General features: G+C 52.1%; 1 protein-coding gene across 3 annotated transcripts in view; it reads left to right on the top strand.

The window, feature by feature from the left end:
• Positions 1-21,164: 21,164 nt before the first annotated feature.
• The window catches only part of PRDM11 (PR/SET domain 11), an 88,511-nt gene continuing 87,240 nt past the window's right edge, over positions 21,165-22,435 (top strand). The window contains exon 1 of one of the 3 annotated variants that reach the window (XM_059709584.1): positions 21,165-21,773. The gene's annotated coding sequence lies outside the window, so the exon portion shown is untranslated. The remainder of the gene's footprint in view (positions 21,774-22,435) is intronic. The other 2 variants (XM_059709586.1, XM_059709587.1) reach the window with 2 other exon arrangements.

Genomic DNA, 22,435 nt, shown 5'->3' with positions numbered 1-22,435 from the left:
TAAGACCAAGGGCTCTGGTCACCCATCTCCTGAGTCCATAGCCAAGACCGGGAGTGAGAAAGCCATGCCGTAGGCTGCCCACTTTATAGCTCATGCACTCGATTCACAAACCCCTCTTGCTCAGGACCCAGCTAGTTTTACTTTACATACAGTTCCCAAATCCACAGCAGATTCAAAGCGGAAAGTTTTACAGGATGGGAGAACGGTTGAGGCAGACACCGTGACAGCAGTGAGAAAAGACGACTGACATTAGGAGACCAAAACCTTTTTTTTAAAGCCCAAACAAGTGGCATCACGTGGTAGATTTCAAAAGAATCAATGCAACTTACACGAAGGATACTCTACTTAATAAAGTATGGAAATAGGTCACATTTTAAAAAAAACATTTTCACCCAAAGGCTAAAATAAAATTAGAAAATTTGAATAATCAAAAGAGCAAGCCCTCAGCTATACAGATTGGCAAATTGCCCCTAAGATCCAGAGGCCCGAGACCTTGCTGTGCCTTGCACCTCCAGAACCTTCCAGAACCCTATCCTATCCATCAGCTTACCCGATCCTCATCCCACCCTCTGAGGAAAGTAGGCGGAGGGGCCAGCCCCATGTCACAGATGAAAAACCTCATGTTGGCTTTTCACAACCTGCTCAAATGGCTCATTATCTTCCAGCTGACACTTAACCCAGAGCTCTCCTGTCCTCCCTGTTTGCCTCCCCTTCCCGGGCAGGCCACACCTGGACACCTGCTGCTGTTGATTGGCTGGCGAGATGGCCCTCTCCTCCACAGATCTACATGCAGTGACATCACGGAGAGCATTTGCATAGCCATCGGCTGGTCAACACCCAGCCTCCCACATACTGGCCCTCTCTGTGGGCGAGCCCTCTCCCTGGGCCTGAGCTCATGAGACTTCAGCAGCCAGACCTGCACTGCACGTTTTGAATGTGCTTCTTCACTGAATGCACAACAACTGGTAAAAGAAACAGTAAGAACTGTGTTTCCTCCCATTTCTCAGGCGAAGAAACTTCTGGAGTTAAGGATGCGGCCAAGGTCATGCCAATGATAAGTGCTAGAGAAGGAGTTTGAACCTGAGTGTCTGACTCCAAATGCTGGGCATCTTCCAACAGAGGTACAGCGAGCTAGGGCTTGAGGTGGGGGTCCCACAGACGTTGCCTGGGAAGGCGCCTTTCCCCACTGCCCCACACGTACCTGCTGGCTGAGAGCAGTCCCTGGTGCACCTGCTCCATCAGGGGAGGGGGCTGGCGAGGAGTTTCCAGCCAAGGAGAGGGTGTGGCCAGGTCCTTTGGCTTGGGCAGCCTCCTATCGGGCCTTCTGGGGAGCCCTGAGCTACAGGCCCAGAGCCCGATGGAGCCACGGCCTGTTTCAAGGCGCTGTGTGACCTGGGCCGCTGTGTGATGAATGAGCCCTGATGGCCCTTCCTGACCTGCCTTCTGGGAGGCTGACTGTCCAGGGGCTGGACACGGAGGGAAGGCACAAGCCCAGCCTCTCAAGGACCTCCAGGGCTGGCACAAGGTGAAGCCCCCGAGCTGGGGCCCAGGCAGGCTCGCTGCCCTCTGTGATCCAGTCACTCCCGGGAAGAGGGATAGAAGACACCAGCAGCCTGGACGGGAGTCTCCATCTCACCGAACCATCCGACAGCGAGATAATCAATTCAATGACTACCGTCAGGGAAGCCTTCCTAGGGGAGGCTGCAGGGGAGTGGGGGTGCAATGGAGCTGGGCTTCTTATGCTGGCTGACTGGGCAGACTGTGGAGCGGAGAGTATGCCAGGTGAAGAGAATAACAGATGCAAAGGATGGAGGTGGGACTGAGTTTACCTTGTAGGCGAAGAAGGCCTCCCACTGAGGTTGGGCAGGTAGGCGACTCAGAGAGCATGTGACCGGTAACACCAGAACCCAGGTTTCTTTGCTGTGCCGGGCCAGCATGACCAAGGGTGAACCTGAGAGGGGGCGGTGAAGGATTAGAAAAGACAGACAAGAGAATACAGCTGAGGCTGGGTGGGACGCTGCCCTCTCTGATGGACAGAGACAGTGCCACGGACTACAAGCCGTGTCTTTATTTTATAGCAGATGCCACGAGGCAAAGGAAGGGCGTGGTCAAGATGTTTACAACATTCTCGTGGGTTTCGATCCTACTCAATTACATGCACCTGAACTCTATCAAGCCCATATTACTCAGAAACATGGGGCCACGTGTTCGGACCATAGGTTCAAGCTCACATCTACAGCTGTTGGCTATACTTGTGCTGGGAGGGCTCTGCCCTCCAAGCTGGGACTTGCACGTGGCAATGAGAGGACTGTGCTCTCTCATCAGTCCAAAGCTTGAACCTGTCCAAACACTGTAGCCGCTCTCCACACTTTGCTCCTAGCCCAGGGTTTATCTCAGTCTGAGCCCCAATCTGCATTTCTATCTTTTCGTCTGTCTGGGTGTCATTGGTCTAGGGCCGTGGTCGGCAAACTGTGGCTCACGAGCTACATGCGGCTCTTTGGCCCCTTGAGTGTGGCTCTTCCTAAGCCTTAGGAGTACCCTAATTAAGTTAATAACAATGTACTTACCTATATAGTTTAAGTTTAAAAAAATTTGGCTCTCAAAAGAAATTTCAATCGTTGTACTATTGATATTTAGCTCTGTTGACTAATGAGTTTGCTGACCACTGGTCTAGGGCCTGGGATGGGGTCACCTCTGCTGTGTCATCCGGGCACGGCCCAGGATGAAGATCCACAAATTCTCCTTGCCTCCCAGCTAAAGCCAGGAAGCCCTGACCACTGGCCAGGCCCAAGGCCTCCAGGTCCTTAGATCCCAGGTCCTTTGGCTCCATCTGGTGGTAAATCTACAAAATAGCAACAGGGGCCCTCAAGTGAGAGGAGGGGTGAGAAGGGGAACAAGTACTGTTTTATAGCTTGTATGAACCACCATGTACTTTGGTAAGAGACAGACGAATCTTGGTCCCACCCATTAACTGCTATGCACAGCCATCCCTTGAGCCTCAGTTTGCTCATCTGTAAAGTGGGTATAAATAATCCCACCCTTATAGTGTTACCTTTGGTGAGTTTTGATTGAAGGGCTCTGGAAATGATCTATAAATGGTGGTGCTTACACAATTATAAAAGCCTTTGAGCTGTACATGTAACACTTATGCACTTTATATAAGTTATCCTATATAATAAAAGGGTATTATGCAAATTGACCCTAACAGCAGAGTGACTGGGAATCACTGGTCACTGTGACACAAACTGACCACCAGGGGGCAGACGCTTAATGCAGGAACTGCCCCCTGGTGGTCAGTGTGCTCCCACAGGGGGAGCTTTCCTCAGCCACAAGCCCGCTGAAGGCTGCCAGCACAGCGGTGGTGGTGGGAGCCTCTCCCGCCTCCTCAGCAGCACTGAGGATGTCCGACTGCAGCTAGACCTGCTCCCTGCTGGCAAGGGGACATCCCCCAAGGGCTCCCAGGCTGCCAGAGGGATGTGTGAGTGCCAGCTTAGGCCCAAACCCCTGGGGAGTGGGCCTAAGCCATCAGGTGGTCATCCCCCGAGGGTCCCAGACTGCAAGAGGGCATAGGCCAGGCTGAGGAACCCTCCTGAGTGCACAAATTTTTGTGCACTGGGCCTCTAGTAGTTCAATAAAAAATCAACATTAGGGGCAGCTGTCTTTGCCTCCTGGGACCCATCTCCTCACAGGCCTCCCCTGCAGCTATGTGGAGACCCAGGCCCAGCACCCCTCGACTGTGGGGCCCAGGACCTCTCTCCAGCACTTTCTCATCTTACCCCCCAAATGCCTGTGGATGCAAGAATGAGCACGTTTACCCAGCAGGCCAGGCAGCTGGCACAAGTGAAATTTCTTTGAAGTCTTGGGTTTTGTCTCAGAATTACATACAGATTCTGCATTCTGCTCCATGATGTTTCTGTTTTTGTTTAAATCTAAAAATAGTGCTTTAAATTACTTTCACTGCAGGAAATCGACTCTCCAGGAAGACAATCGGCTCATCCTGCAGCTTCGGAGACACCCCAGCTCAGCGCCATGGACCTCTGGGCAGCTGGAAATTTGAAAAATGTTGGCCTCTACCTTTGGGTAGACTAGGTCCCTGACCTTTCACCTCTGACCTGTGCACAGACACCCTCCTTGAGCCACCTCTAATTTTGGTCCCTCTGAACTGTAGTTAACCCTGACCTGTGCCTTGGGGCCATCATGAGAGACGGTCTCTGCTCAGGTGGGATGGAGGCGTGGCAGTGCCAGGGACCATCATTCACCTGCCTGTGAAGGAAAGCAGCACAGCCAGGGACAAGGGACGCCCAGGACACAGCAGCACCCTCATGCCATCATTGACTCTCTTGGACCCAGCAGAACCCTGGCTATCCCAAGGTGCCCATAAATTCCTCTTGTTTTGCCTAAGCTAGTAAGAACTGAGCTTTGTTATTTGCAGCCAAAAGAGTCCTAATCGACCCACCTTCCCTAGAGGAGGAGAACACTCTGGGTTACCTGCAAATATGTGGAGGCCATCATGGGGAGCAGGGCTCATGGGCCAGAACCCAGACTGAGATGTAGGAGATGGAACGAGGCAGAGGAAGGATGGGAAGGAAGTACTTCCTGAGTCAGATCCTTAGAGAGACAGGCGGGTCTACTTTATCAGAGAGTGAGCTCCCTGCCCTTGGGGGCATGTAAGCATAAGCTGATAATCTTGTAGAAAAAATGTAGAGGGATTGAGGCACTAGATGGGAAGGAGTGGATCATCCTATATAATAAAAGCCTAATATGCAAATTGACAAATGGAGGAATAATCAGTGGAATGACAGGTCACTATGATACACACTGACCACCAGGGGGCAGACGCTCAATGCAGGAACTGCCCCCAGCCTGCAGGCCCCAGGCCAGCCAAGGCGGGTGCCAGCAGGGGCCCCCAATTGCCCTACCGGTCACCCCACAGGTCTCCCCACAGATCAGCCCTGATCACTGGCCAGGCCTAGGGACCCTACCCGTGCATGAATTTCGTGCATTGGGCCTCTAGTTTATCTTATAAAGTTGCTGCCCTTTCTGAGACTCCGATTCCACAATACTCTCTAAGCCCTGTCCAAGGATGTCATGTCCCTGCTCCAGTGACCAGACCTGTATAAAGTCACCACTCCTCTCTCAGCTGGAGGCACAGTGGGAGCAGCAGGTGGGTGCCTGGCTCTGTGAGACCTGTTCTCAGCAAGGGTGTGGTAATTGGCCACCCACACGTCAGGATTCTAGCAAATAGGAAAACTTAATGACTCAAAGTAACCTTAGTCTGAATCTCTCCGTTACTGCTGTGGTCTGCGTTCTTTGCATGCAAACACCCGTGGGAGAGGCCGTATGTAAGATCTTGGCAATGCCGAGGTTAGCACAAAGAATGTCCCATCCCCTTTCCAGTGGGACAACTTCTCACCCACGAAAGATGAGTGCTTCTGAAACCACAGCCACGAAATGGAGGCCAAGAGTTGGAGTGGAAAAGTTCAGGCCCAAGTAAAATGTATTTGCGGAGATCTGACTTCCCCACAGCTCACCCCCAAGCCTGCCAGAGTTCACCAAGAAAACGTTCAATTGTGTGCAGGGGGCGGAAATGAGGATGGCAGGAGCATTAGCATAAGGAAGAGAGTCAAGTGCACAATATGGATTCCCAGGAATTTCTTCTCTACATGGCACAGATGGAGCCCCTGAAACCCAAGCATCTAGCAGGCAGCTACAGCCAAAGGGTCTTCCGTGACCTGTGGTGACGGCACTCGGAGGAGGACAGGCCACGTTGCTCTGGCCACCCCGACACCACGACCTCACCAAACAGCTCAAAGACAGGGTCCCACCAGAGTGCCAGATTGGTAGTGCCAGATTGGCTGACAGCTGCACAGTGGCTTCATAACCCGGAGGTCACCTTTAAGTCACTCCATGTCCGTAGTGTTATTACTCCGTTGTCCAGCAGAGGGCAGTAAAGTACTACGAGGAGGAGGCGCCTTTTTCTGATTTGCCCAGAAACCACTGTGCTCCTTTAGGCAGCAGGAATCTTGGAAATGAGGATCCGCTCTCCAGACTCTAAGACTGAGATTTCTTTTTCCTATTTACAGAACCTCTGCCATTTCATCTCCAAGTTTCCAAATGCATGTAGTACCAGTTCTTGATTTTTTTCATTCTAGACATCGTCTTGGACTCATGAGGAACCCCAAACTCCCCCTCCCCAAATACACGCACACACCTTCTCTCCCCCGCCTCTCACTGGTTTCAGTTAAATCACTGTCTACAATATTTCTGTCATCTCTGGACTGATGCAACCTTGTCATCATGATTTTCTACCCAAAGTTGCTTCCGACCAATATACTAATTTCATAGCAAAATAGCAACAATGGACTTGGGCCCATGGAAATCACTAGTCTTACCAAGTTCTCCATCACCCGGAAGCAGGTGGCCTAACTGGAAAGGGGAATGGCCTTTGGAAGATTCAGTTAAATGCTCAGCAACACGGCATTATTCCTCTCATCGCCACAATAACAGGGCCAGAACACACAGGGTGGACGTGCCTTCTCTCCCTGTTAGCTAATAACCACTTACAGAATTTTTGCATCTTGTCCCCACAACTTCGAACTCTGCTAATTTTGAAATCTTTGTTCCCCAGGGAGAAACCCTTCCACCGTGGAGCACAGCAGTGGGCCCACTCGGCTTAGTCAGTAGAACTGGGGACTCCAGTTCCTCCTGCCGTGAACCAACAGTCACAAGAGGAGGTCCTTCTATTGTCTGGGGTAACTGATCCACTAATTGGGCTGCTACTCTACAATGGTTGCACTATGTCTAAAACCCAGAGGACAGTCTGGGGCACCTCTTAACTCTTCCATGTCCCAAAATGTAAAGCTACAGCATCACAAAAGGCTGGGCCACTAGAAAACCAGGCTCTTGAGAAACGAAGATTTGGGTCACCCCAGCCAACCAAGGTTTTGGCTAAAGGAAATGGAACTTGGCAGGAATAGTAGAAAGAAGTTGTAAAACTCAGCTATGGTCTGGTGACTGAAAGGGCGAGTCGTCTCGGGGCCTGACCACGCTGCTGGCGGCCTCGGGCACCGACTCCCCAGCCCACGGCGGGAGCCCGGCGCAGGCTGCCACCCGCCCGCCGCCCCTGGACCGGACCCACGCGGCAGCAGCGGCGGCGGGGCGGGGCGCGTGCCCTCGCCCGAGGAGATGGAGGAGGAGGCGCGAGGAGATGGAGGAGGAGGCGATCGCCGACGCCCCCGGGAACGAGACGGAGGACGTGGACTTCCTGCCTGGGCTGGAACTGGTCGATCTACTGGACCCCCAGCAACCGGACTGGCCCCTGGAGCCCGGGCTCAGCTCGCCCTGGGGGGAGCTAGGACTGCACCCTCCATCTTGCCCTGGGTCCTCCATTTTTGGGGCGGCCGCCATGTGCTACCCGATTCGCGCCTGGCCAATCAGCAGAGCCCACAGTCCCCTCTCCTGCCCTCACTCCACCCCCCTTTAAAACCCCCTGTCCCATCAGGCCTCTCTCTCTCTCGGCCACTGGAGCTTACCGTTGCATCGGTGAGTGTGGCAGGGGAGCCAAACCCGGGTTTGAAATAGATGACTCTTTGCTTTTGCATCGGACTGACTGGCTCCCTGGGGGTCTTGGGAACTTTGAAATCTGGGCACAACATTTTGGGGGCTCTCCCGGGATTCCCAGGACCACTGAGGGACCCCCAGTCCGAAGAGTCTGACTGACCGCGGTAGGTGTGTGTCCTTGTGTGTTCTGTTCTGTTTGAGCTCGTTTCTGGATTGCCTGAGGGGTCTAGGCGGACGCGCCGTGAACGACCACAGGCGGGGGAGAGTTGGAAGACGTTCCGCTCCCCAGGAGGGATGGATATGCCCCTCACCCCAGGAGGGATGGATATGCCCCTCAGAGGGATGGATATGCCCCTCGCGGAAAGCAGGTCGCTCCTGCTAGCTAGTTTGGTATAAGGCCATTGTCTAGCTTTCGGGTTTGGCTTCCATGGAATTGGAAGCCTGTATTTTCGGGCCCTGTTTAGTGTTCTGTGTTTGTACTGGATGGATGTTATGGGATGGACTCAGACTGCACCTTTGCATATTGTGATTGATCATTTCAAGGAGACTGGGGGAGGCTTTAGAGCTCCCTCAGGGGTTGGGAAGTTGTTAGAAATTGAATGGATTGTTTGTCTGGTGAAGGTATGCGAGTGTGGAGGGAGGGGGACTGCCCTCCCCCCTCCTTTGTGTGGCAGTCTGCGGCTGCCTGAGTGAGGGTCTGTGGAAACAGGTCACCCCCTCCCCAAGTAAATGCGTCTGGGATTTCTGTGCACGTGTAGGGAGAAAAGCTGGCTTAAAACCAATGTGCGCACCGTCCGATTTTGGATAGGGTTTTGAGCTAGCGTCTCCTTTCAAAAGTGTAGGATAAATCCCAAGACTAATCCATAATAAAGAACAGTTTTTCCAAAGGAAAAAAAACACACACAAAAAAAAAAACACTGGTCCTTTGCTAATTAAGAAAGCTTTTCTTAATGGAGGGAGGAGATAGTTGCCTCCTGCCTGCAGCAAAATCTTAAAGAATGTGGTCAATTTACATCTGAAAAGACCAGGGAGGCCAAAAACCTGTCTTGCAAGGCTCGAATGTGGTTCTCCAGAGCCACTTGAAAGTAAAAAGTAATTTGCCTCATGAAAAATCTAAAAGACAGAATTAAATCTGTTGGTTAAGTATTGAGAAATGAAATCTAGAAAACACTGCTTTCCTTAAACTAAGGACAATTAAAGGTTATGTCAAAGTCTTTCAGGTAGAAACTGTGGTTTCATACTGATCTTAAAGGGCTCCAGTTACCTTGCCAACTCAGTATTTGGAAGACCCAGGATATGCCTAAGTTTAACCTAGGTTCTAGATAATGTGTTTACTTAAATATGTATCTTTGTTGTTTAAAATTGTTTAACTAGTGCTAATCACCTAAAAATTAAGGCTAAAAGTTCTAGCTACCTGGAAAGCATGGCCTTGGTGTGATAGGAGGAAAAAAGAAATGTTAAATGAATGGTAGACCAGTGAGCTGGGACTGGTCACTAATGGTGGATTGTGAGAAGGGCTGGTCGTGGCCTAACTTCTCCTTCCTTGGTACCCCTGAAACGTCAGGGGGTACTTCTGGCCTTGGTTTTCCAATGTGTTTAATCTGTCAATTTTGTTGTTTCGCCGAAATCCTCTTGAGTGACATTGAATGATTCTTTCCTTCCTCTTTAACTTTTGGGGGACTGTGTGAATGGATTAATAGCTTCTAGATGGTATTCACCATCTCTGAGACTTCCAGAGAGAAGTCAAAACTCAGACTGGCTACACAACTGAAAGTGATTTGTTGGTATTTTGTGGTATAAATGTGGACCGTTTCTATCTGGATGAGACATAGGTCAAAAGTCCTGTCCTAGGATGTGAGAAAGGGAGGCCTCCACATCTGTTCCTGTCTGCTCAAGATCCCAAGACTGTAAAGGTAGACGGCGTCACAACCTGGATCTATCGCACTCACGTGCGGTCAGCGGATCCATCCATGGCCGGTAACATGGCTCGCGATCACTCCTGTCACCAGGAGCCCCCACAATACTGTGTAATACACTTAGATAATGCCTGCATCTTCATGGACAAGGCTCCAAAGAGACAAGGACAATTTATGGGGTCACATGTTTTTCATTGTATTGATATGTTACATTAACCTTTGATTCTTTTGCAGGTTTTGAATGTATGTTGGCTGTCCTGGAAGGGAGCTGTGTGGGGTGACCCCCAAAAGTAAAGGGTGTCTAGCTGGCAAGGGGGCAGGTGCCCAACTGGGCAGGAAAGGGTGCCCATCAGGTTTTGGACTCTGTTGAGAGACAGCTAACAGTTGGCAGCTTGTATACTGCCTTGCAGGCCTGAGTCACCATGCCCATGTCAGGGGTAGTAAAGCTGGAAAAAGCCTGTTTAGAATAGAAGGTCTGGGGCATAGTTATGCCTAGGTAGAAGGTTTTATGCCAACAGTTACTGTTTTGTTTCAAATCCATGAAAAGAAAGTAGCAAGGAAAGTCAAAAAATCTTAGAGTAGATCAGTATGTTTTTCTCCTTATGTAATTCCTCCGAAATCTGGCAATGCTAAATAAGTACGTTTCTTTGCATAGATCCAATGAGATTGGTTTATTAACTTTAACTGGAGTATCATGTTTTAAAGAGCCCAATCTGAGCTCTAAAGACTTGAAGCCACTAAGAATGCCACGAAGAAAGCCTGGTATCCTGCTTGGGAGCCCTGAAGATGGCTGGCGCTGGAGCGTCAGGCCCATGCCCTACCATCACTGGCGGTTGGTAAGAGTAGAAGGGGAGCAGTAAAGATGCCTCTGCATCCCTGCGGAACCCCCACACACTCTGGGCCGCAACGAGTAGGAGGGCTACTGAGATGGGCCTTAAAGCCTGGAGCGTGGGCTCAAGTGGAGTTACTACAGGTGAGGGATTCACCTAACTCAGCAGATACTGCAGGCAGGCCTGATGGCATCTGGATGGCTTGGCTTCCTGGCCCTACGGGGCACATTAAGGTTCAACCATGAAATTCCAGCAAAGGTAATCAGTTACCATTCTTGTTGTGTTTATGCAAACATCAGGAATCTTGATTTGGTTTTTTATGATAACCATGGAGGAATTCTAAGAAGAAAGATCCTATTTCAATAGAAGTTGTTGAATCTAAAATGGTTTCTTTCCCTTCCACCGGACCATTTGTTAAGCTTATAGGGATAGTTCAGTTGATAGTTCTGTATGCCCAGTACGGGCCTCTAGCAATGGTGGAATAGAAATGCAGTCCGTCTCATGATTGAGCCGGAAGTTCCAAGACAAGGGGGGAATGAAAGGGCGAGTCGTCTCGGGGCCTGACCACGCTGCTGGCGGCCTCGGGCACCGACTCCCCAGCCCACGGCGGGAGCCCGGCGCAGGCTGCCACCCGCCCGCCGCCCCTGGACCGGACCCACGCGGCAGCAGCGGCGGCGGGGCGGGGCGCGTGCCCTCGCCCGAGGAGATGGAGGAGGAGGCGCGAGGAGATGGAGGAGGAGGCGATCGCCGACGCCCCCGGGAACGAGACGGAGGACGTGGACTTCCTGCCTGGGCTGGAACTGGTCGATCTACTGGACCCCCAGCAACCGGACTGGCCCCTGGAGCCCGGGCTCAGCTCGCCCTGGGGGGAGCTAGGACTGCACCCTCCATCTTGCCCTGGGTCCTCCATTTTTGGGGCGGCCGCCATGTGCTACCCGATTCGCGCCTGGCCAATCAGCAGAGCCCACAGTCCCCTCTCCTGCCCTCACTCCACCCCCCTTTAAAACCCCCTGTCCCATCAGGCCTCTCTCTCTCTCGGCCACTGGAGCTTACCGTTGCATCGGTGAGTGTGGCAGGGGAGCCAAACCCGGGTTTGAAATAGATGACTCTTTGCTTTTGCATCGGACTGACTGGCTCCCTGGGGGTCTTGGGAACTTTGAAATCTGGGCACAACAGTGACCAGTAGGGAAGCAAGGAGTATTGCACCAATGTGTATTTTCTTCTTGCTTATTATGTGTGTATATTTTATATTTGTATCTGTTACTAATTTCTTTTTTCACTATCCTCCTTTCCCCTGATGATTTTATTAAAGGATTGTTGATGAAGGTTAATTTTGCAATTTAGTCTTTAGACTCCAGAGTAGGTGTAACTGTGCTTCGACCTGAGGTGCCGGGAGCCGGTCCATCCTTGCTGTTTCAAGGGACCTGGCATATATGGCATACGGTTCTTAATGTGTTTGCTCACCTTCTTGGCGCTGCGTTTTAACCAAGGTCACCTCTCCGAGAAAGGTTGAATCCCCAGGTAGGGATTTTCCCCTGAAGTTAGGGAGGGAATAAAACCCCTCAACTAAGTGCCAGGCGGGTAATTAATCCCTTTAACTACGAACAATCATGCTTAAACTACATAATCTTTTCTCCCTGGAATGGAGATAAGAAACGCCCTAACCTTTGTAATAGAGATTGATAGGATTGAATCAACTGGTATAAATACAGTTGTAACAAGACAGAAACACTCAGAACTTAGAACAGAATCAAGAAGACAGGACCTACACGGAGCCTGGAGACAGAAGAACTTCGCTGGAGAGAGCATGCCGGAGGATCCTGGAGAGGGACTGGCCTCGGAGCCTAGAGACAGAGCCTAGCGGGAGAACATGGCAAGGGATCCTGGACTGAACCTGACTACAGAGATTGGCAGGAGAACCTGACTGGAACCTGGACACTGAACCTGACTGGAGAGCCTGGACAGAACCTGGCTGGAGAACCTAGCGAGGGAACATGGCTACAGAACCTCGCTGGAGATCCGAAGCAGAACCTCTCTGGAGATCCGGGCTAGAGATCCTGGCTAGGTTGCTGATCAACTGAACGCTGACTCCGTGCCATTCCTTCTTCGCCGACTCCGTCCACACCTTTGGGGACCCCTGGACCCGCTGGGGTTGGACCCCGGCATCGAGGAGCAGTTAATATCATCACCCACAGTGAACAGTGTGCCCCAGAGCAGGACACAATGAATGTTGGGACCACGTGTCTCTCCTTTGAGACATTTCCACGACCCTTCTTCTGTGCCCTGCTCTGCAATATCGGGTTCAATCTGAAAAGTTCATCTCTCACTTGCCAGCTCTCTGCCATTTGAGGGTGACTAGAAGGGGATCCCAAGGCAAGAGATGGGGAGAAGGGACTTGGTCCTTCTTGCTCGAATCCATTCCTGTCAGTGTAACCCTAGCAATGGCTCTTGACCTTGGTAGTAGCGATTGGTGGCAGTGGCCGTCAGTTCCCACAACCAGCCTCACTGAATCCCTTGGAGATGCTAGCACTTTCCATGAGGGTCAGAGTCCCAGCCACATGACACTCTCCTCTGAGATCTTGTGGTGCCATTAGCAGCCAATCAGTACCCTCTTCCTAGAAGTCTAAGTGACAGCTGTGCAGAGCCCCTCCTTGGAGCTCTGGAGATGCCAGCCAGCCAGCCAGCCAGCATCCCCTCCAAAGACGTCTGCTTGATTTCCATGTGTGTGCCTTGCTCTTGGCGGGTGGCAGAGGCTTAGCGAGTCTTAGTTGAGCTTCACCCCAGCTGCAGAGGGCAAAGGCTGGCACAGAGGTTCCCCTTCAAGGTGCCTGGGCCAGGAAGCAGATGGGCACCCTGCAGGGAAACAAAACAGAGCGATAATTATTGCATTAAGAAGTTAATGTGGAAAAATAGGTGCTGATTCTGAAAGATAGCAAAAGAGGCACTGATAAATTTCAACTTTATTCCTAATATAAGCTCCCACTGAAATAGAAATAGGACATTCCCAAATATATAAGAAGGAGATGATTAAAACCTACAGCAAATATATAAAAACCTGCTAAAAGCTGGCATCACTAACAATAAAAAGACGCCTGCTGTCATCTCCATCCTAATTGCCAGTTTTTTGGAGCTTCTAACTAATGCAATAATAGAGAAAAATTAATGGAGATTCATAAATATTTAAAAAGAAGAAGCAAATTATTTGCATGAGCTACTCTTGTCTATCAAAAAAGTTCCAGAGAATCAACTCAGAATTGTCACAAACAGTAAGATAGCTAATCAGAATATAAACTTATAACCATCAATAGCTCTCCATTATAACAGCAAGGACAATATAGAAAAGAAATGTAATTGAAACAGATCCTACTTACAATAGCAGCAAAAGCTATACGATACCTTGAAACAAACCTAACAGCAAATAGTAAGGTCCATAAGAAGGAAACTATAGCACTTCGCTGAAGATGGTAAATGAAGACGCAAATACAAGGCAGAAACGTACCGCTTCCTGAAGGAGCCTCAATATTGTGGAAAAGTCGGTGCCCCCCAAATTATCCTATACATTTAATGGCATTCCATCAGAATCCCCATCACTTCCTTCCCCACATCCGTGGCTCTGGTCAAAACCATTCGATGAACTACAATAGAGGGGCATTCTAGAAGGAACATGAGCAGTACTCCTCAAAAATGAGGTCATGCAAAGAAGGAAAGTCTGGTCACGGTCACGGCCAAGGGCCCAAGGAGACACACAGACTAATGTGCTGTGTGTGCTGGGCGGGGAGTTCCTAACAGAGAACGACTTTAGGCAAACACTAGGGAAATCGGAATAAGTGATGGACTTTAGTTAATAATGGATCCATATTGATTCATTGATGATCACCAACGTACCACTAATGTAAGGTTACTAAAAGTAGGGGAACTGGGTGTGGCGTGTATGGGAACTCTCCGTAATATCTTCACAGTTTTTCTAGAAATCTGAAACTGTTTAAAAAGTCAAGTCTACTTAAATAACCCCAGTGGAACACAGGAAGCTCACCATTTGTAGGGGAGCCCCTGGTGCTGGGAGGCAGGGTGGAGGGGAGGAAGGGCTCTGTTTCTCAGGCAGTTTTTACCCCTGGAGCTGAAGTTGGCCTCATTGTGGTTCCACCCAGCATTCCTGAATCTTCTCCCTCATCCGCATGGGGTCCTGCAGGCTTAGGAATGTGTGGCATTCAGGAGTCTTATCCTAGAGTTTCTGGGACTGGAAAACAGTCTCTCTCTATGGCCTCAATCTCCAGTTCTCCCTCCTTTCTTCGCTCTAATGGACAAGAAAAAAAGAACAACACTAGAAACTCATCTCATCTTTTGAATGATGACTGAATCTCACATGCCCAACCCAATTGCCAGACGAGGAGACTGAGACTTAGGAAGAAGTCACTGGTTCCAACACCCTCCACAACCGAGGTCACCTGAGATGGAGGGAGTCGCCCAGAGTCGATCTGGAAGCAGCACTAAGGCCACATGTCCAGCTCCTCTGTCTGTGACCAAGGGCCGTTTGCAAGGCCAGCTCCACACCTGGCCTCACCTGAGAGCCAGGGGTTCCTTTTGCCTGCTCCCTGGCTGTGTCTACTGCTGGGAATTCTGGAGAAAGCTGTGCAGCCTTCTACATGTCACATAATGCCTTAGGTCTTAATGCTGCAAGCAACAGGAATCACTCTGGCTGATTTCAGTCACCAGACTCCTGTAGTCCTGACACACAGTACAAGGGCTGGTCTGTGTGACCAGTAGAATATGGCAGAAGGGATAGTATGTCACTTTGAGATGAGGTTAAAAAAGAATGCAGCTTGCTCTTCCTCTTCCCCCTCCTCCTCCTCCTCCTTCCCCCTTCTTCCCCCCCCCTCCTCCTCCTCCTTCTTCCTCCTCCTCCTCCTCCTCCTTCTTCTTCTTTCTCTCTCTCTCCCTCTCTCCCTCTCTCTCTCCATTCACTTTGAAGGAGATCAACCGGGATGTCATGAGCAGCCCTACTGCTATGCCTACAAGGATCTGAGGCCTCTTGCCAACAGCTACAGCCGCATGAATAGGGCAACCAACTGGCCCGGTTTGCCTGGTACCGACCTGGTTTTAAAGCTGACAGTCTGTGTCTTGGGAACCCCTTCTTCACTCCCGGGCCAACTTGGACGGTTGGTTAGCCTACACTGAGGGATCTGGGAGTAGAGCCTCTAGCCCCAGGCAAGTCTTCAGATGACTACAGCCCCACTGACAGCTTGACTAACCTCATGAGAGATTCCGAGCCAGAAACACCCAGCTAAGGGGCTCCCAGAATTCCTGACTCCCCCCAACTGTGAGATAATAGATGTTTATTATCTTCAGCTACTAAGTTGTGGGGGGGGGGGAGATCATTTGATTTGCAGCAATAGATACCAGTGCATTAATTTAGGCAAATAGGAACATGTAGAAAGGAATTCAAGTAGCTCATGACCCTCCAAAAGGCAGGTGGGGGGTGCACAGAGCTGAAGCCACAGCCAAGACCATGCCACAGGACCAGTGCAGTGAGGACGCTGCCAACACGGGCCAACGGGGACTGTAGCTTGCACCACCCATCCCCCAGCTCTGCTGCACCCAGCCAGGGGCAGCCCTGCCCTGAGAACTGACTACTCATCCCCGCTCTCACCAGAAAGGACTGCCCATGGTCCATGCCTGTGTCACTAGCTCCCAATTCAAAGTCAGGGGAATTCACCCGATTGGCTGAACCGCTATTGTGTGCCTGTGCCTTACACAAGCTGGCTTAGTCCATCCAGGCTGCTCCAAAACAAGAAAATGACCTCTCACCGTGTGGGGGCTGGAAGTCTGAGATCAAGGTACAGGCAGATGAGTGTCTCTGGGGAGGACTCACTTCCTGGTTCGTAGCCTCTGTCTTTGGTGTCCTTATATGGTAGACAAGGGGCCAGGGAGCTCTCAGGGTCTCTTATAAGGGGATCCCATTCACAAGGCCCCCACCCTCATGACCTAACCACCACCCCAAAGTCCCACCTCCTAATACCATCACATTGGGGATTAGGTTTCAACAAATGAATTGGGGGGACGGGGGTAGGGGCAAACCTTCAGTCTAGAGCACTGGGAATGGGAGTTACTGGCGGTTTCGGCTTCTCTCGTGGGCATAAGGGAGGGCACACCCTGCTTCTCCCCAAGGCTCAGAAGGCAAGAGGTTCCCCAGTCACTGGAAGGGGCACCAGATGTTGGACAGCGGGGCGGGGGGGGGGGGGGGGAAGAGACATGTCTACATCTAATGAAGTAAGATCGTTTCCGGACATGCCTAACTACTCACCTGGCACTCGGTGAATGTCAGAGGCCCCACAGCAGCCACGGTGATTGTGTGAAAACATATGATCACGTCCTGCTCATCTCCCCGGCTGTGAAGTTGCCAGTGGCTTCCACTGCACTTCAAGTCATTCTAAAGCGTGGAAAACCATGGCTCAGACCCACCCACTTCTCCCCCTTCGTCTCCTTCCCTGGCTCCCCTTCCGCACTCCCCTCTGGGCACACTGGCCTTCTGCCTCCTCACACAATGAGCCCAGCGAGGCCCTGCTTCAGGGCCTTTGCACGAGCTGTGTCACCGGCCAGGGAACTCTTCTACTTCACTCTTGCTGGGGCTGGCTCCTTCGAATCTGTTAGGGCTCCCACTGAAATGCCACTTCCTCAGAGACGCCTTCCTTGTCCTCATGACCTAAAGTTGCTCCTTGCCCGGCTGGCGTGGCTCAGTTTTTGAGCACCAACCTATGAACGAGGAGGTCGCTGGTTTGATTCCCGGTCCGGGCACATGCCCAGGTTGTGGGCTTGATCCCTAGTGTGGGGCGTGCAGGAGGCGGCCGATCCATGATTCTCTCTCATCATTGATGTTTCTATCTCTCTCTCCCTCTCCCTTCGTCTCTGAAATCAAAAATATATTAGAAATAAACTTACAAAAATAAAATGAAAATTAAAACTGCTTTGTTTAAAAAAAAAAATAAAAAGTTGCTCCTTCACCCCGACCCTACTATCCCCTACCTCCGCCCCCATCACTTCCTTGCTGGACACATGGTAAGCAGTCTGTAAGGGGCAGTGGCTTATGTAGAAAAGAGGGGCTATGCCTCAACAGGAGAAAGTAATGGGGGTACTTTTGGGGAATAGGGAGGGGGTAGTGGTTTGTGCTTCCTGGGGAGCAGGAAGAAGAGAGAGGCAAGCTGCTTGTCAGTAGAGCAAAAAATAGCAGTGATGATCTGACCCAGGGCATTTGATCTTAGCTGTCGTCGGCAGCTGGGTGAGGAATCCCTTGGTCTTGAGCCAGCCCCTCCTTCCTTCCAAGAGAGGGAACCCTCAGCTGCTGAGCAAGTGGACAAGACCAGATCAGAGACAGAACTGTGCCTGGCTTAACAGAAGACCCATGGAATCCCGGTCCCTTCAATAACTCCTCCAAATGTGGATTTATTGTAAACATTTATTTCTTGCAATTAAAAAAAGGGGGACATCTTTCATAAAAGGCAGAGGAGACAAGGCTGAGTCAGTAGGATTAGGAGTGGAAAGGGAGAAATGAGGAGGAAGCAACTGCCAACGTTGTGGGGAATGGGGGTGGAATTTGGCCCTGAGCTTCCTGGCAGCCTGTGCAAAAAGGAAAACCTGATCAGTTACGGAGCTCTGTTTATTAGCGAGGGAGATGTCTGCCATGTTTGCCGGTTCCTCGAGGGAAATGCAATCGCTTTTCAGTATTAGTTTTTTCCAGGCACTAAATCCTGAGTGACATTTCTCCTGTCGAGGCTTTAGAAGGGGTCATTCATTGATGCAATAAACACTGTTCTTGTTTTATAGAGAATGGGAAGTGAATCTCCAGTGATGTGGCCATTTAACTGGCAGCTCATCGGATGGATGTATATTCTGCTTAAGTATCATTATTATTAGAAGATGAGAAAGACCACATTGGCTTTTCCTTCTAAAGAGCCGAGCTTCATTCCCCTTAGAGCAGTGGTTCTCGACCTTCTGGCCCTTTAAATACAGTTCCTCATGTTGTGACCCAACCATAAATTATTTTCGTTGCTACTTCATAACTGTAATGCTGCTACTGTTATGAATCGTCATGTAAATATCTGATATGCAGGATGGTCTTAGGTGACCCCTGTGAAAGGGTCGTTCGACACCAAAGGGGTCGCGACCCACAGGTTGAGAACCGCTGCCTTAGAGCATCTCTGTCCTCACAGGGACGTGGAGGTGACTGGATTGTTAGCACAGCTTTTGCAGGGGAAGGTCATCAAGCACTGACCTCACGTCACAAAGTTCTGCTCAGCTCCTTCTGTGTGATATGTCTGAGGGAGAAATGAGAGAGATTTCAGCAACCATTAGGCTGAAAGGCTGCGTATGGAAAAGGACAATGAGCCAGAAATGCACAAGAGTAGAAGACATGGAGCAATGGAGCCAGGCAGACCTGGGGTTGAGTCCTTTCTTCCCTCTAGCTGTGTGGCCTCGGGCAACTGTCTTAACCTCTCTGAGCATGGTTTCCCCATCTGTAAAAATAGTGATGATGATCGCTGCCTGGGATTACTGAGGTTCAAAAGGCAAGGTATCTGAAAGTGTGTGCCATGTGGTCTATTCCTTCAGCCCCTTTTTCTCACCCTCCCAACCCCCCTAGTTTTCTGGGGATTCAGGGGGAGCTCCCACCCCATCCCTCCTTCTATGTTTCAGGCAAAACTCAGCCCCGGGGGAAGTTGAGGTGCAGCCTCACAACACCTGCCTGTGGTGATTACATTCAGGCCCCTGGACGCTATCTGCCCACACTGACCCAGAGCACCTGCACCACTCATGAGCTGCCTTGGGCTTCCCTTCTGAGATGGTTCCAGCAACTCTCCCAGTCTTGTTCCAGACTCCTGCCTGTGCCTTGGTCTTGATTACCTGCCTGTAGGGCAGCTTCTTAAGGGCAGCACAGGGACCACTGGTCCAAACTCCTTCAGTCATACAGGAAGACACTGGAGCCCCGAGGGGAAGAGCCATGCCCCACAACTTACAGTGTGGAGTGGCAGGCCCCTCACACCTGGATCCCCGAGTCTCTGTGCTCCCCATGTGTGAGTCCCACACCCCAGCCTGCAGTGCCCAAGTTCAGCCCCACTCCTCAGCTCCAGCCCCAAATATAGAAGCAACTCTACAGGAGAAAGCCCCTCCTGACCTCGCCTGTTCATTCATTCTCTTAAAGACCTTTTTGCTTTTTTGGAGGATGTGGCCACACTCTCTCTTTATCTACCTGGCTTTCTAGTCCCACCCACGCTCTGCTCCAGTCACAGCTGACCAGCTGGCAAACGCCTGGGCACTTTGGCTCTTCCAGGTCTTTGCTGGTGCTGTTCCCGACACCGGAATGCCATCCATCCACTGGTGGCAATTCCAAACCCCTCTCAAGGCCAAGCTCTGATGTCATTTCCTGGGTGAACCCTCCTCTTCAAAAGGAACAAATGGCTCCTTCCTCTGGGTCCTTCCCCCTGCCCAAGCCATTCGCCTCCATGTAAGGTTTAGCAAAGCTGGGTGTACATGAATGACTGAATGAATTCGAGTGATTCCACCTCCTGGCCAGACTGAGTCCTTAAAGGACCTTGTCTAGCTCATCTTGGTGCTCCCCAGGATACCCCCCCCCCCCCGGCACCCAATACTCTGCCTGGCATGCAGCAGATAGAAGCTCGGGAAAATGTAAAGTTGTATTGAATGTCATATAATTACGGCGTCAATTACTGTTACCTGAGCATCTACTGTGAGCAGCTCAGTACTTGGTCCTTTAAATACCCACGCAGGGCTCCTCACACAGAGCGAGCAATGTGGGTCATTAGCGTGCCCCATTCTGCAGGTAAGAAAACTGAGGCTCAGAGCAGGTAACACACTTCATGTCACACAGCGGTAACAAGAAGCTGGGTTTGTGATGCCAAAGTCAAGGGAAACAGACGATGTGGTACCTAAAGTGCTTCTCCCCCAGTCCCCAACAAACTGCAAGAGACAAGAGCAGGCCCTGAGGCCCAACCACGGACGCCCATGTGGGGGCCAGGCTCCCAGCAGGCATAGCTTTACATGGAACTCCATCCCCTTGGGAGGCCTCCCTCAGGTGGCACCCTGAAGCCGCCAGTGCCAGCTCTTGCAGGGCTTCCAGGGGCGTTGGGTGAGGCCACCGCCTCGCACTGGGCAGCCCCGCCCGGCTCCTTTTTGGGATCAAGTCCCCCCTGTCAACCTCCAATGAGGGGTAAGGCCCCGTTTTACAGCCCGCACAGCCTTCCCTGGCAGGAGATCCCTGGCAGTTCGGCCACGCGCCTCGAAGACAAACCGCAAGGGGAAGGGGTCATTTCCGGAATGGTTTGCCAGACCAACGCCATCCCGCGGTGCCCTCCGCAGCCCTTCGGTTTTCTGGGCGCCAAAGGAAGCCTTGCTGGCTTTTCAGCACTTTGTCTTTACGAAAATTCCCCGTGTTTTCCTCCCAACCTTCAGTCTCTCTGTGATGCGGAAGCCCATTTCACAGATGGAGAAACCAAGGAACCCAGCAAGTGAGCACAGCTTAACCTTCGTTTCCAACCCAGCCGGGGACCGGCTCGCCCGGTTCTCAGAATCTCAATCCCGAGAACAAATCTCTATCGGAAGAACACGTGCGTTTCGCGACTGGTAATCCCCACGGAAATAGTTAACGTTTTAAAGGAGCCCCCAAACCCCTTACCCTTAGCTTTCAGGGGGACGCCTTTTTACGGGTTTGTATCTCCAACCTGCTGGGCACTCAAAGGGTTAAACGGGTCCAGGCGGGGGCCTGCGGTGGGCGGCGGGGCTTCGAAAGGGTTAAAAATATCAACTCTTTTACCCCCCCCCCCCCCCCCGAGTATTTGGTTCTAAATGGGCAGCGGCAGGGCCTGGAGAGCCTGGGAGCCCCCGCTACGGAATGACTTTTTAAAATTCGAGAACTTTTAATTCCGACCAAAAATTAAAAAAAAAAAAAGTATCCCAGTTGGAAAGTTCTTTTAACCTTTTCTTTTTTTTCATTTATTTATTTTTTTCTCGATTTCTCCGCGGGCGGGATTATAAAACTCGCCCTCTCTTTTTGGGCTCGAGGAGCGAGGCTCCCCCCTCCTGGCCGCGCGCGGGCGGGGGCCGCGGGGGCTCCGCGAGTTCTCTCCGGGGCCGGGCTGGGACGCGGCTGCCGAGTCCCCGCTCCGGCCCCTGAATTGGGGGGTCCGCGTCTGCCCCAAACGCCGCTTTCTTCCGTTTTCCATGTCATTTCCTGTACTAATAAGATGGTGGTCAAAGAAGGGGAGGAGAGCAGCAGCGAGTCGCCGCCGCCGCCGCACCGAGGCTGGCGCTGAAACTTTGCCTCGCCAGGGACCAGCGCTCCCGCAGCGCGGCCGCTCCCGCCGCGGGGGCCGCCAGCCGGGGCCGCGCCGCCTCCGCCGAGCCGCCCGCCGGGCCGCCCGCGCCGCCCGGGCCCCGCGGATGCCGCAGCATTCCCGGGAAGGTGAGTCAGCCCCGGTAGCCAATGTGGCCATTGAAAATGGCTTCGGAAAGCGCTCGGCAATTTGCCAGCGAGCGCGGGGTCCGCCGGTGCAGGGGCTGCGAGCGGCTGCGGGGGGCGCGGGCGGCCGGGGCCGGCGCGGGCGGAGCGGGGGGCCGGGGCGGTGCGGGCCGGGTGGGGGGGTCGGCTGGCCCCGGCCCTGAGGTGGGTTAACCCTCGGCAGGTAGTTCCTGCCGCCGCTGCCGCCGCCGCTGCGGGATTCGGGGGCCGCCCCTCCGCCTCCTTCCTCCCCGCCAGCTCCGCGTTCGCTCGCCTTGTTACAATGTAGCCTTTTCTCTGCGCGGACGTTCCGCCCGCTGACGGACGTGGCCGCCGACCAATGGGAGCGGCGGCCCGGGCCCTGCGTTCGGAATGAGAACCGGGCGACACGCGCGGGGCGGGGCGGGGCGCCGGGGCTGGAGGGCTGGACGCGGCCGCTGGCCTACTTCTAGGGGCACTTTCGGCTGGGCGCCCGCGGCCGCTGTGCGGGGCTCGGGTCTTTCGGGATATGATGGAGCTTTTCCCCTCGCGGCCCATTTCCCGCTAAATGTGGCCAAGCCGGAGGCCGTTTCTTTAATATATTTTATATCTTAATTGCGGTGTGGACTGTTCGGGAAAGCTCTCCG

The sequence above is a fragment of the Myotis daubentonii genome, chromosome 9 (assembly GCF_963259705.1).
Source record: "Myotis daubentonii chromosome 9, mMyoDau2.1, whole genome shotgun sequence".
Classification (NCBI taxonomy): domain Eukaryota; kingdom Metazoa; phylum Chordata; class Mammalia; order Chiroptera; family Vespertilionidae; genus Myotis; species Myotis daubentonii.
Note: the sequence above shows the minus strand (reverse complement) of the source record. Positions and strands in the feature narration are given on the sequence as shown.